The sequence below is a fragment of the Oncorhynchus clarkii genome, chromosome 1 (assembly GCF_045791955.1).
Source record: "Oncorhynchus clarkii lewisi isolate Uvic-CL-2024 chromosome 1, UVic_Ocla_1.0, whole genome shotgun sequence".
Taxonomy (NCBI): domain Eukaryota; kingdom Metazoa; phylum Chordata; class Actinopteri; order Salmoniformes; family Salmonidae; genus Oncorhynchus; species Oncorhynchus clarkii.
In genome coordinates this window covers 72,563,241-72,574,541 of record NC_092147.1, presented here as the reverse complement: position 1 = coordinate 72,574,541, position 11,301 = coordinate 72,563,241, and positions in this window count along the sequence as shown.

Below are 11,301 nucleotides of genomic sequence, written 5' to 3'. Positions count from 1 at the left end.
GCCAGCCTTTCAAAGCACTTCATGGCTACGGACGTGAGTGCTACAGGTCTGTAGTCATTTAGGCAGGTTGCCTTAGTGTTCTTGGGCACAGAGACAGTGGTGGTCTTGAAACATGTTGGTATTACAGACTCAATCAGGGACATGTTGAAAATGTCAGTGAAGACACCTGCCCGGAGCACACGTCCTGGTAATCCATCTGGCCCCACGGACTTGTGAATGTTGACCACTTTTAAAAGTCTTACTCACATTGGCTACGGAGAGCATGATCACACAGTCATCGACAAGAGCTGATGCTCTCATGCATGCCTCAGTGTTGCTTGCCTCGAAGCGAGCAAAGAAGTGATTTAGCTCATCTGGTAGGCTCGTGTCACCGGGCAGCTCGTGGCTGTACTTCCCTTTGTAGTCTGTAATAGTTTGCAAGCCCTGCCATATAAGGCGAGTGTCGGGCCGGTGTAGTACGATTCAATCTTAGCCCTGTATTGGCGCTTTGCCTGTTTGATGGTTCATCGGAGGGCATAGCAGAATTTCTTATCAGCTTCCGAGTTAGAGACCCGCACCTTGATAGCGGCAGCTCTACCCTTTAGCTCATGGTGAATGTTGCCTGTAATCCATGGCTTCTGGTTGGAGTATGTACGTACAGTCACTGTGGGGATGACGTCCTCGATACACTTATTGATAAAGTCAGTGACTGATGTGGTGTACTCCTCAATGCCATCGGAAGAATCCCGGAACATGTTCCAGTCCATGATAGCAAAACAGTCCTGTAGTTCAGCATCTGCTTCATCTGACCACTTTTTTATAGACTTGCTGCTTCCTGCTTTAGTTATTGCTTGTAAGCAGGAATAGCGAGGATAGAATTGTGGTCAGATTTACCAAATGGAGGGCGAGGGAGAGCTTTGTACACATCTCTGTGTGTGAAGTACAGGTGATCTAGAATTGTTTTCCCTCTGGTTGCGCATTTGACATGTTGATAGAAATGAGGTAAAGCTGATTTAAGTTTCCCTGCATTAAAGTCTCCGGGCACTAGGAGCGTCGCCTCTGGGTGAGCGGTTTCCTGTTTGCTTATTTCCTTATACAGCTGACTGAGTGCAGTCTTAGTTCCCCCGCCCCCCACGTCTTACCGGAGTGTGCAGTTCTATCTAGCCGGTGCAGCATATATCCTTATAGCTGAATATCCATGTCATCATTCAGCCACAATTACGTGAAACATAAGATGTTACAGTTTTTAATGTCCCGTTGGTAGGATATTTGTGATCGTACCTTGTCTAATTTATTGTCCAATGATTGTACGTTGGCGAGTAACATTTACAGTAACGGCAGCTTTCCCACTCGCCTTCTGCGGATCCTTACGATGCCGTAACATACGGTGGCAGAAACATTATGTACAAAAAAGTTACAAATAATGCAAACCCCCCCCACAGAATAGCACAATTGGTCAAGCGCCCCTAAAACTTCTGCCATTTCTTCTGGTGCCATTTTCCTCATTAATAACCATAAAGGGGTAGATTGGGGGCCAGTTGCCTCCAACACACTCATCCAATATATTACTACTTTACAAAAAATTATCTCAATTTATCTCTCTAAACAAGTGGATTATTTATCTTAAGGCTTTCCTATTTGTATAATTAAACAATATATTATTATAAATCTAACTTCATTTGAATATATATCACTTTTTCAAAATGTCAAAGAATTTGATCAACTTACCACAAAATCGTTTTGTTGAAATATCTCCAAAAGTTGTGATGACACGGGACATTTTTTGTTGAGTAAGAGCTGTGGCAGCCATGAAAAGTTTTGAAGAAATTATTTGGTGACATCCTGTGGTCTTAATCTGAATTACAGGATGGGCTAGTTACCCCCTAGTACCTTGTACTACAAAATGTTCCAAATGTTTGCTGGATATTTCAACTCTGTATGGCAAGCGTGAATGTCTGACTGAAAACCTTTATGAGGCTGCTTCGAGCCACAGCTCGTTCTAGCTAGGTTAACAATATAATCATATCATCACATCATTGTTTCCGCGAGACAGCGCGTTATCAAGAATCGTCACGATCAACTGAAGAATCGTTGTGTGCGCACCACTACGTTGACAAGACAAAAACTACAGGAAAGACGGTGCCCATTTCAAGCGTATCTTTCTAAAACATGTAAAGTTATTTCAGAATATTTAGGAAAGTTAGCGGGCTAACATATTAGTCCGGCTTTGTGCGCCTCATGTCTGTGTGTTTTATCTCAAAGCACGCGCACACGCACGCACACTTTTTTGTAAAGTAGTAATCACAGGTTGTTTTGGATTACTATTTTTCAATTATAATATTCATAGTGTATGAACTACTTCTCAGGCTGCTGTATCTGTTTCATGTCACAATACAAATAATGCGAATGTTGTATCTGGTGCTGTGACATTACATCTTGGATTAAATGGACAGATCTATGTAACATGTTAGGAGAAAGAAACGGTTTCATCACCCAGATCATAACATGTTGTCGTGAGTAGTCTTTTGTCCTGCACCATAGGAGAGTTCTGCCACTAAAGGGAAGGATAAGAGCACAAGGCGCCACGGGTATAAGGTTCCCCTGAGCAACGATGAAAGTTTCAACCTGCGGCACATGGGTGTAACTTTAACTGGAATCATGTGGATCAAAGACTGACAAACAAAGTGGGTGGAAATGCTGGAGTAGTGTCTGTGTTCGAGTAAAGGACGTTCACCAGAGAGGGACAGCGTTTATGAAACGCAGACAAAGAAACTGTAATTAATTACTGTTATTATTGTGCTCCTGAAGCTACTGAATTAAATTATCAACATTATTAACACTGTACAACATCTGTGACATATTTACATTGGTGTTATTTACATTATTTATTTAAGTAAGTCGGTGGCAAATTAACAGTGCAACTTATTGTACTTTATAGAAAATATTCAAGTTCGAACTCCTGCAGGCTCAGATTTATCAAAGCTGCATTTATTCAGTAAACAACTATTCAAAATAAGTGTTTGTTCCCTGAAATCCTGTCAGAAATGTGGTCTTGAAATCTGTGGCATACATGAACTCATCAGAGGGTTGTGGAAGTGTAACCTTTACACTGCAATTGAACTTCCACATACACATGTTATGAAAGGTCCCAGTGGCCCCCTGATCTTCTGACATTGATTTGAAGACTTGCTACTTTATTACGTACTAAGCCCTTTAAACGTGTCCTATACTGTGGCATGTTATGAGCCAATGCTTCATTGTCCAGCTTTATTGAGAGTCGGTGTACGCACAGTCTCCACCATTTCCCCAGAGTGAGGTCATGGTTGTAGGAAGAAGAGAAGATCCAAGTGCAATTTTGTCTCTCTTATCTGTTGTTATAACAGAAGGATTCCAATAAGCCAGGGAATGGCCTATTCAGGTGTTATTCATAAAAAATGTAAGCAAAGATAAATTTGTTTTATCTTCACTTCATATATATTAATTTGGATTGTGAAACAAAAAAGAAGTAACTATCCTATTGAATAATTGTTAACATGCCACAAGTTTGCATTTTCCCTGTAAAAAAAATTGCCTTGGAAGTAAGTGAGATGAAACCAAATGTATAGGTTGCTCAATTGCATGTGTGTAATCTGTTCATCTGAACATTTCATAGAAATAATGGGTTTGTAAAGATTAAAGAGTGTCTTGATGGGTCCTCCCTGTTTTTGCAAAGTTCCTCAATGAGTCAATACAATGTCAGGTGCACAAGCAGTTGATGCTTAGAATACATACTGACCCAGTCACATGTGAATTAAGACAGTAAGTTGTTCACATTGTTTTAGACTGATCTTTCAAAATGGCCTGTATGCTATAGGAGAGCTGCTATGGCTATAAGGACTATGAATAGAGCTCGCCAACTTGTAGTCCTAAAATCCAGAAATAACTTACCTCTGGTTTGTTCAGCCACCTCTATGGTAAAAATTAATGGGGAAATAAACGCCCAAAATAAGGTATGAGGTTAACACAGGTTTAGGAGATCTATGAGATAATAGCAGTCAGCATGACCTTTATGAAGTATGAAGCCTTAATGTGATATTTTTTTAACGACATAAATTCATCAAAATTCCCAAAAATGTACGTTAGTTGATGGATATTATCGCATAGAACAAAACGTATGAGGTCTCCTAAGCCTGTGTCTATCACATACCTCATTTCGGCGTTTATCCAAAACTGCATTCATTTTCCTCATAGGCTTTGTCCAATGAACCATGGCAGAATTATTGCCTACCTATAGACGCCATTACTATTTCTCTCTATAGTCAGTGACATAACGCCATCTAGTGGAATTCAATATATCCTAAAGACAATGACATTCCTTTGTATCTTGTTGAATCTACAGAGTATGAATCAGTGCGGTAAGGTACTCAAGTAAAAATACTTTAAAGTACTACTTAAGTAGTATTTTGGGGTATCTGTACTTTACTTTACTATTCATATTTTTGAAAACTTTTACTTTTACCCCACGACATTCCAAAAGAAAATAATGTAATTTTTACTCCATACATTTTACCTGACACCCAGAAGTACTCTTTACATTTTGAATGCTTAGCAGGACAGGAAAATTGTTCAATTCACACACTTATCAAGACAACACATGGTCATCCATTCTGCCTCTGATCTGGGGGAGTCACTAATCACAAACGCATCTTTTGTAAATGATATCTGAGTGTTGGGAGTGTGCCCCTGGCTATCCATACATTTTAAAAACAAGAAAATGGTTCTGCCTGCATAGCATGATTTATACTTTCACTTTTGATTATTAAGTATATTTTAGCAATCATGTTTACTCTTGATACTTAAGTATATTTAGAACAAAATACTTTTAGACTTTTACTCAAGTAGTATTTTACTGGGTGACTTTCACTTTTACATGAGAAACTTTATTTTAAGGTATCTATACATTTTACTCAAGTATGACAATTGGGTACTTTTTCCACCACTGATGACTATACAGTACCATTATAGAGCTTTACAAATGCCCTGTGTGTTATTTAAGAAATCAAAAGAAGAGTAAATAAAGTAGCCACAAGTGCAGGTAATTATATACCCTACACATAATCTATGTAGCACTTGTGCAACTTTACTAATTAACCATGTTAGGTATTGTTATATAATAAAGAAACAAAAAAAAAACAGAATATTATCTTATGAGCTGTTATATAGACCCATAGGGCTCTTTAGTAGGTCTGCAGTGAGACAGTTTTGAAGGCCAGTTTTATTAACAAGCCAGACCAAGACCAAACCCTCAGGCCTCATATATCTCTGTTTCTCCTCTCTACTTGCAAGAGTAGAGGAGAAAAAAACAACAACAGAGAAATAATGAGAAAAGCACAGAAGCCAAGCAAGAGTCAGTACTGAATAATTGATTGTGTTTGTCTTTTCTGTTGTGTGTGAAGACTGAGGGTTGGGCAGAGCTCATGCCCCTGAGCTGACCAGATAGGTCCAGTGGATTGTGTCTGAGACTGACCAGGGGAGAGGGGGAGGGGTGAGTGGAATGGAGGAATGGGGCGACAGCGAATCCAGAAGGTTTCATTTATCTCTGTGATACCGTATTGTGTGTTATATACGTGAGTTTGAGTGTAGCTGCTCAAGTGACGAGATGCTTCTTTACTGGGGCAAAACACACTGAATATTGTATACAGTAGCCTCCTCAAGTATACCGTTAGCCTCTCTCCACAGACATTCATACCCACAAGATCTAGCTTGAGATTTTGGTGGCTCATCAAAATAGTATACCATAGGTCAATGTGGCTTAAAATGATGGCTAAACTATGCATGATACTGATATCACATGCTATTTTCTGATTGCACAACTGTATGGTTTGGTCAAAAAACAAAAGCATGCAATGATGCATGGTTGCATTAACAGATATTATAAACTGGGTGGTTCGAGCCCTGAATGCTGATTGGCTGACAGCTGTGATATATCAGACCGTATACCACGGGTATGACAAAACATGTATTCTTACCGCTGATCTAATTACATTGGTAACCAGTTTATAATAGCAATAAGGCACCTCGGGGGGTTGTGGTATATGGCCAATATAAGAGCTGTATCCAGGCACTCCGTGTTGCATCGTGCATAAGAAAGTCGTGGTATATTGGCCATATACCACACCCCCTCGTGCCTTATTGCTTAAATATGAACACCTAAGTGGATCTTATCTTTATGTAGTCATATAATATGAAAAGATACTCACTGACGACTTTTATGAGTGAGACAAGGTTGTTGCTGAGGGGCCTAAGTGAGCCTACACAGTACACAGTGTTCTAAGAGAGAAACAATGTCAATCACAGGAGGTTGGTGGTACCTTAATTGGGGAGGGCAGGCTCGTGGTAATGGCTGGAGCGGAATAGTATTAAATACATGTGTTTGATGACATTCCATTCGCTCTGTTCCAGCCATTGTTATGACCTGTCCTCCCCTCAGCAGCCTCCTGTGATGTCAGCATACCTTTATTGTGAGTGTGCCAGTAATGAGGCATATTTTTCTGGGGGAAATGGCAACTTCTCCTGAGGCACCATGTCTACTGAATGTGATCCTTGATAAAACAGGAGGCTCACCAATCAATCTCTCTATGTGGCCCACAGCCAAAGAAAGCCACTGCACCAAATGTTTGCCTTGCGTCATAGTGACAAGTTAACATACAGGCAGCAGAGTAACCATCCACAAGCAGCCTCTAGCTGTCTTATAATGAATTCCCAAAGGGATGGGGAACTATCGAAGTCAGTGTTGTTACTGGAGGCTCGGAATAAAGTCAACAGATCTCCTTTAACCCACTGTTCCCCGGGCGCCGATGACGTTGATGTCGATTACGGCAGCCCCCCGCACATCTCTGATTCAGAGGGGTTGGGTTAAATGCGGAAGACACATTTCAGTTGAATGCATTCAGTTGTCTAACTGACTAGGTATCCCCCTTTCCCTTTCCTTTCCCTTATACCTTACAGAGGTGAAGGAACCCCATTTGCACATACACCCCATGCACACACTCACCCCATGTGCACACACACACACACACACACACACACACACACACACACACACACACACACACACACACACACACACACACACACACACACACACACACACACACACACACACACGTGCACACACAATAAAGGCTTAGGAAGGAGAAAACATGAAAAATACAATGCACACTGATTATGTACACCAATTCAATAGAAAAATCACACCAACTATTATAGAAAAATCACAGTAAACATCATTTCTATGATGGTGTGAAATTGGGGCTTTTCAGTTAAGTAACTTAAAATTTGTGACAGAGGAATTTAAATTCTAAGAACTTAGAATAATGTATCCAAATGTCGACTAGATGTCCCTTGTGCACCATCTATCACAGTAGGCAACACAGTGCTTTCAGAAAGTATTTACACCCCTTGACCTTATCCACATTTTGTTGTGTTACAGCCTGAATTTAAAATTGATTAAATTGAGATTTTGTGTCATTGGCCTACACACTTCCCCATAATAAACGACCCCACACTACCCCATAATGTCAATGTGGAATTATGTTTTAAAAATGTGTACAAATTAATTAAATATGAAAAGCTGAAATGGCTTGAGTCAGTAAGTATTCAACCTCTGTTATGGCAAGCCTAAATAGGAACAGGAGTAAAAATGTGCTTAACAATTCACATAATAAGTTACATGGACTCACTTTGTGTGCAATAATAGTACTTAACATGATATTTGAATGACTACCTCATCTCTGTACAGAGGAGATTGGTGTCACCTTAATTGGGGAGAACGGGCTCATGTTAATGACTGGAGTGGGATCAGTGGAATGGTATCAAATACATCATACACATGATTTCCAGATGTTTGATGCCATTCCATTTGTGCCGTTCCAGCCATTATTACGAGCGATTCTCCCCTCAGCAGTCTCCACTGTGTCATGACGTTGGCCTGGGGGTAGGTTTATGACCGTCATAAATACCTCTCCCCCCTTTTTCCTCTCTCTACCCTACTGATGTTACATTTGAAAACCCCTTAGTTTACATAGAGATTCTGGGAACATCAGAAGGTGGGGGGAAATGAACTATATTCTGGTAATCCGACCAATTGAACATATGCAGTGGTACTTAATGAATATGATGTCAGTTCGGGTGTCATCTAATACATTCTCATCAATGATAAGATGACATAAACTCTACAGTGTAAAGTCTACACATCAGAGTTATCTGATTCACATGGAATTGTTGTTCAATTTAAATGTTTGAATATTACATTATTCTTGATGGGATGAAATGTGATTTTAGCTTCTAAAATGTGAGAATTGGGTTTTCATGAGTGAATTAGGCTCGACTCAGTGGCCCGCCCACGTGAAGAGACATAGGTTGTAAACTATGAAACACACCCATTTTCTTCCTCCACTATATAAGCCCTTGACGAAAATGTAACCTCCTGTTCCGAGGATGTGAAGACGACGGTACGATGTCAGAATGGTTCAGATAATAACTACAGAATGAAGCCAACATCAGCGTGAGCTTTGGTTGCGAATGGTATGAACTTTGAACTCTTATTCACTACAGAAGTGATACCTCCTAGCCATTGAGTTAGCAACAGCAGCTGCAAACAAGGGTTAGGAAGGAACAGACAGAGTATCCCGTCTATCACACAACGACGTTACTACAACGTATTCAATTGACCACCAGAGACATTCTTCAAAGGACAAAGGACTCGGTTTGGCAACACGGCCTTCCGTCTACCACCGACCTACCGAAGCACAGCTCAGAGTAAATATTTATTGCATTTTCCTTCTCCAAATGGGTGGTAATTTGGAATGCATAAGATACTGTGTTTACGATAGCACCACTTCTACCTTTGTCCCTCAGTCTTCCCGCTTTTTCACTCAAACCCAGCCCTTTTCTTTTGTGTAACCAGCGGTCACATGTGTTCCGCCCGCTAGGGGCGTTTTCTTTTATGACGTAATTTGTAATCAAGGTATAATTCATTCTTTGTATATGTAATTCTGTGTGAGTAGTTAGGTATTTAGTAAATAAATAATTCAACCCAATTTTGTATTGCTGATTCAACTTAGCCAGGGTTCGTGAAGATTTTACAAGACTTTACAACTTTCAGATGAGACTGAATTAAGGTGACGATTGATATTGACTGCTATTGATGTAAAATATTACTTGGTCTTTAAGAGTTTATTCGGAAGATAACAGCTCTATAAATATTATTTTGTGGTGCCCCGACTCTCTAGTTAATTACATTTACATGATTAGCTCAATCAGGTAATATTAATTACGGAAAAAATATTCTATAGAATAGCATGTCATATCACTTAATCCGGCATAGCCAAAGACAGGACAACTGTCTCTGTACCCCACACATGCAATTACAATATCTGTAAGGTCCCTCAGTCGAGCAGTGAATTTCAAGCACAGATTTAACCACAAAGATCAGGGAGGTTTTCCAATGCTTCACAAAGAAGGGCACGTATTGACGGGTAAAAATAAAAAAGCAGGCATTGAATATACTTTGGAGCATGCTGAAGTTATTCCTTACACTTTGGATGGTGTATCAATACACCCAGTCACTACAAAGATACAGGCATCATTCCTAACTCAGTTGCCGGAGAGGAAGGAAACCGCTCAGGGATTTCACCATGAGGCCAATGGTGACTTTAAAACAGTTACGGATTTTAATGGCTGTGATAGGAGAAAACTGAGGATGGATCAACACCATTCTAGTTACTCCACAATGCTAACCCAATTGACAGAGTGAAAAGAAGGAAGTCTGTACAGAATAAAAATATTCCAAAAAAAATGCACCCTGTTTGCAATAAGGCACTAAAGTAAAACTGCAAAAAATGTGGCAAAGAAATTAAATGTATGTCCTGAATACAAAGCGTTATGTTTGGGGCAAATCCAACACTACACATCACTGAGTACCACTCTTCATATTTTTAAGCATGGTGGTTGCTTCATCATGTTATGGGTATGCTTGTCATCAGCAAAGGTTTTTTTTAGGATAAAAATAAATGAAATAGAGCTAAGCACAGGCGAAATCCTAGAGGAAAACTTGATTCAGTCTGCTTTCCAACAGACACTGGGAGACAACTTTACCTTTCAGCAGGACAATAACCTAAAACACAAGGCCAAATATATACTGGAGTTGCTTACCAAGACGACATTGAATGTTCCTGAGTGGCCTCGTTACAGTTTTGACTTACATCAGCTTGAAAATCTATTACAAGACTTGAAAATGTCTAGCAATGATCAACAACCAACTTGATAGAACTTGAATTATTTAAAATAATAATGTGCAAAAATTGTACAATCTAGGTGTGCAAAGCTCATAGAGACTTACCCAGAAAGACTCACAGCTGTAATAACTGCTAAATGTGATTCAAACATGCATTGACTCAGGGGGTTGAATACTTACAGTACCAGTCAAAAGTTTGGACACCCCTATTAATTCTAGGGTTTTCCTTTATTTTTTGGGGGTATTTTCTACATTGTAGAATAATAGTGAAGACATCACAACTATGAAATAACACATATGGAATCATATAGTAACCAAAATTGTTAAAGGAGATACTGTACCCTTTGCCTTGATGACAGCTTTGCACACTCTGTATGTAATCAAGATATATTAGTGTTTATTTTTCATTCTTTAAATTTTTTACAAATGTTTAAATCATTTTTAATTCCACTTTGTAAGACAACATTTTCAAAAAGTCACGGGATGTGAATACTTTCTGAAGGTCCTGTATCTCTTCAAAGTGTGACTCAAGTTACTAAAATGATCCGTTTTTTTAGGCTTAAAGTACACTATATATATACAAAAGTATGTGGACACCACTTCAAATAGTGGTCTCGGGTATTTCAGCCACACCCATCGCTAACAAGTGTATAAAATCAAGCACACCGCCATGCAATCTCCATAGACAAACACTGGCAGTAGAATGGCATTACAGAAGAGCTCAGTGACTTTCAACGTGGCACCATCAAAGGATGCCTGCCACCTTTCTAATAAGTCAGTTCGTAAAATGTCTGCCCTGATAGAGCTGACCAGGTCAACTGTAAGTGCTGTTATTGTGAAGTGGAAATGTCTAGGAGAAACAACGTCTCAGCCATGAAGTGGTAGGCCACACAAGCTCACAGAACAGAACCATAGAGTGCTGAAGCAGGTAGAGCGAAAAAATAGTTTGTCCTAAGTTGTAAAACTCACTATCGAGTTCCAAACTGTCTCTGGAAGCAACGCCAGCCGAGAAGCTGCACACAAGCCTAAGATCACCAAGCGCAATG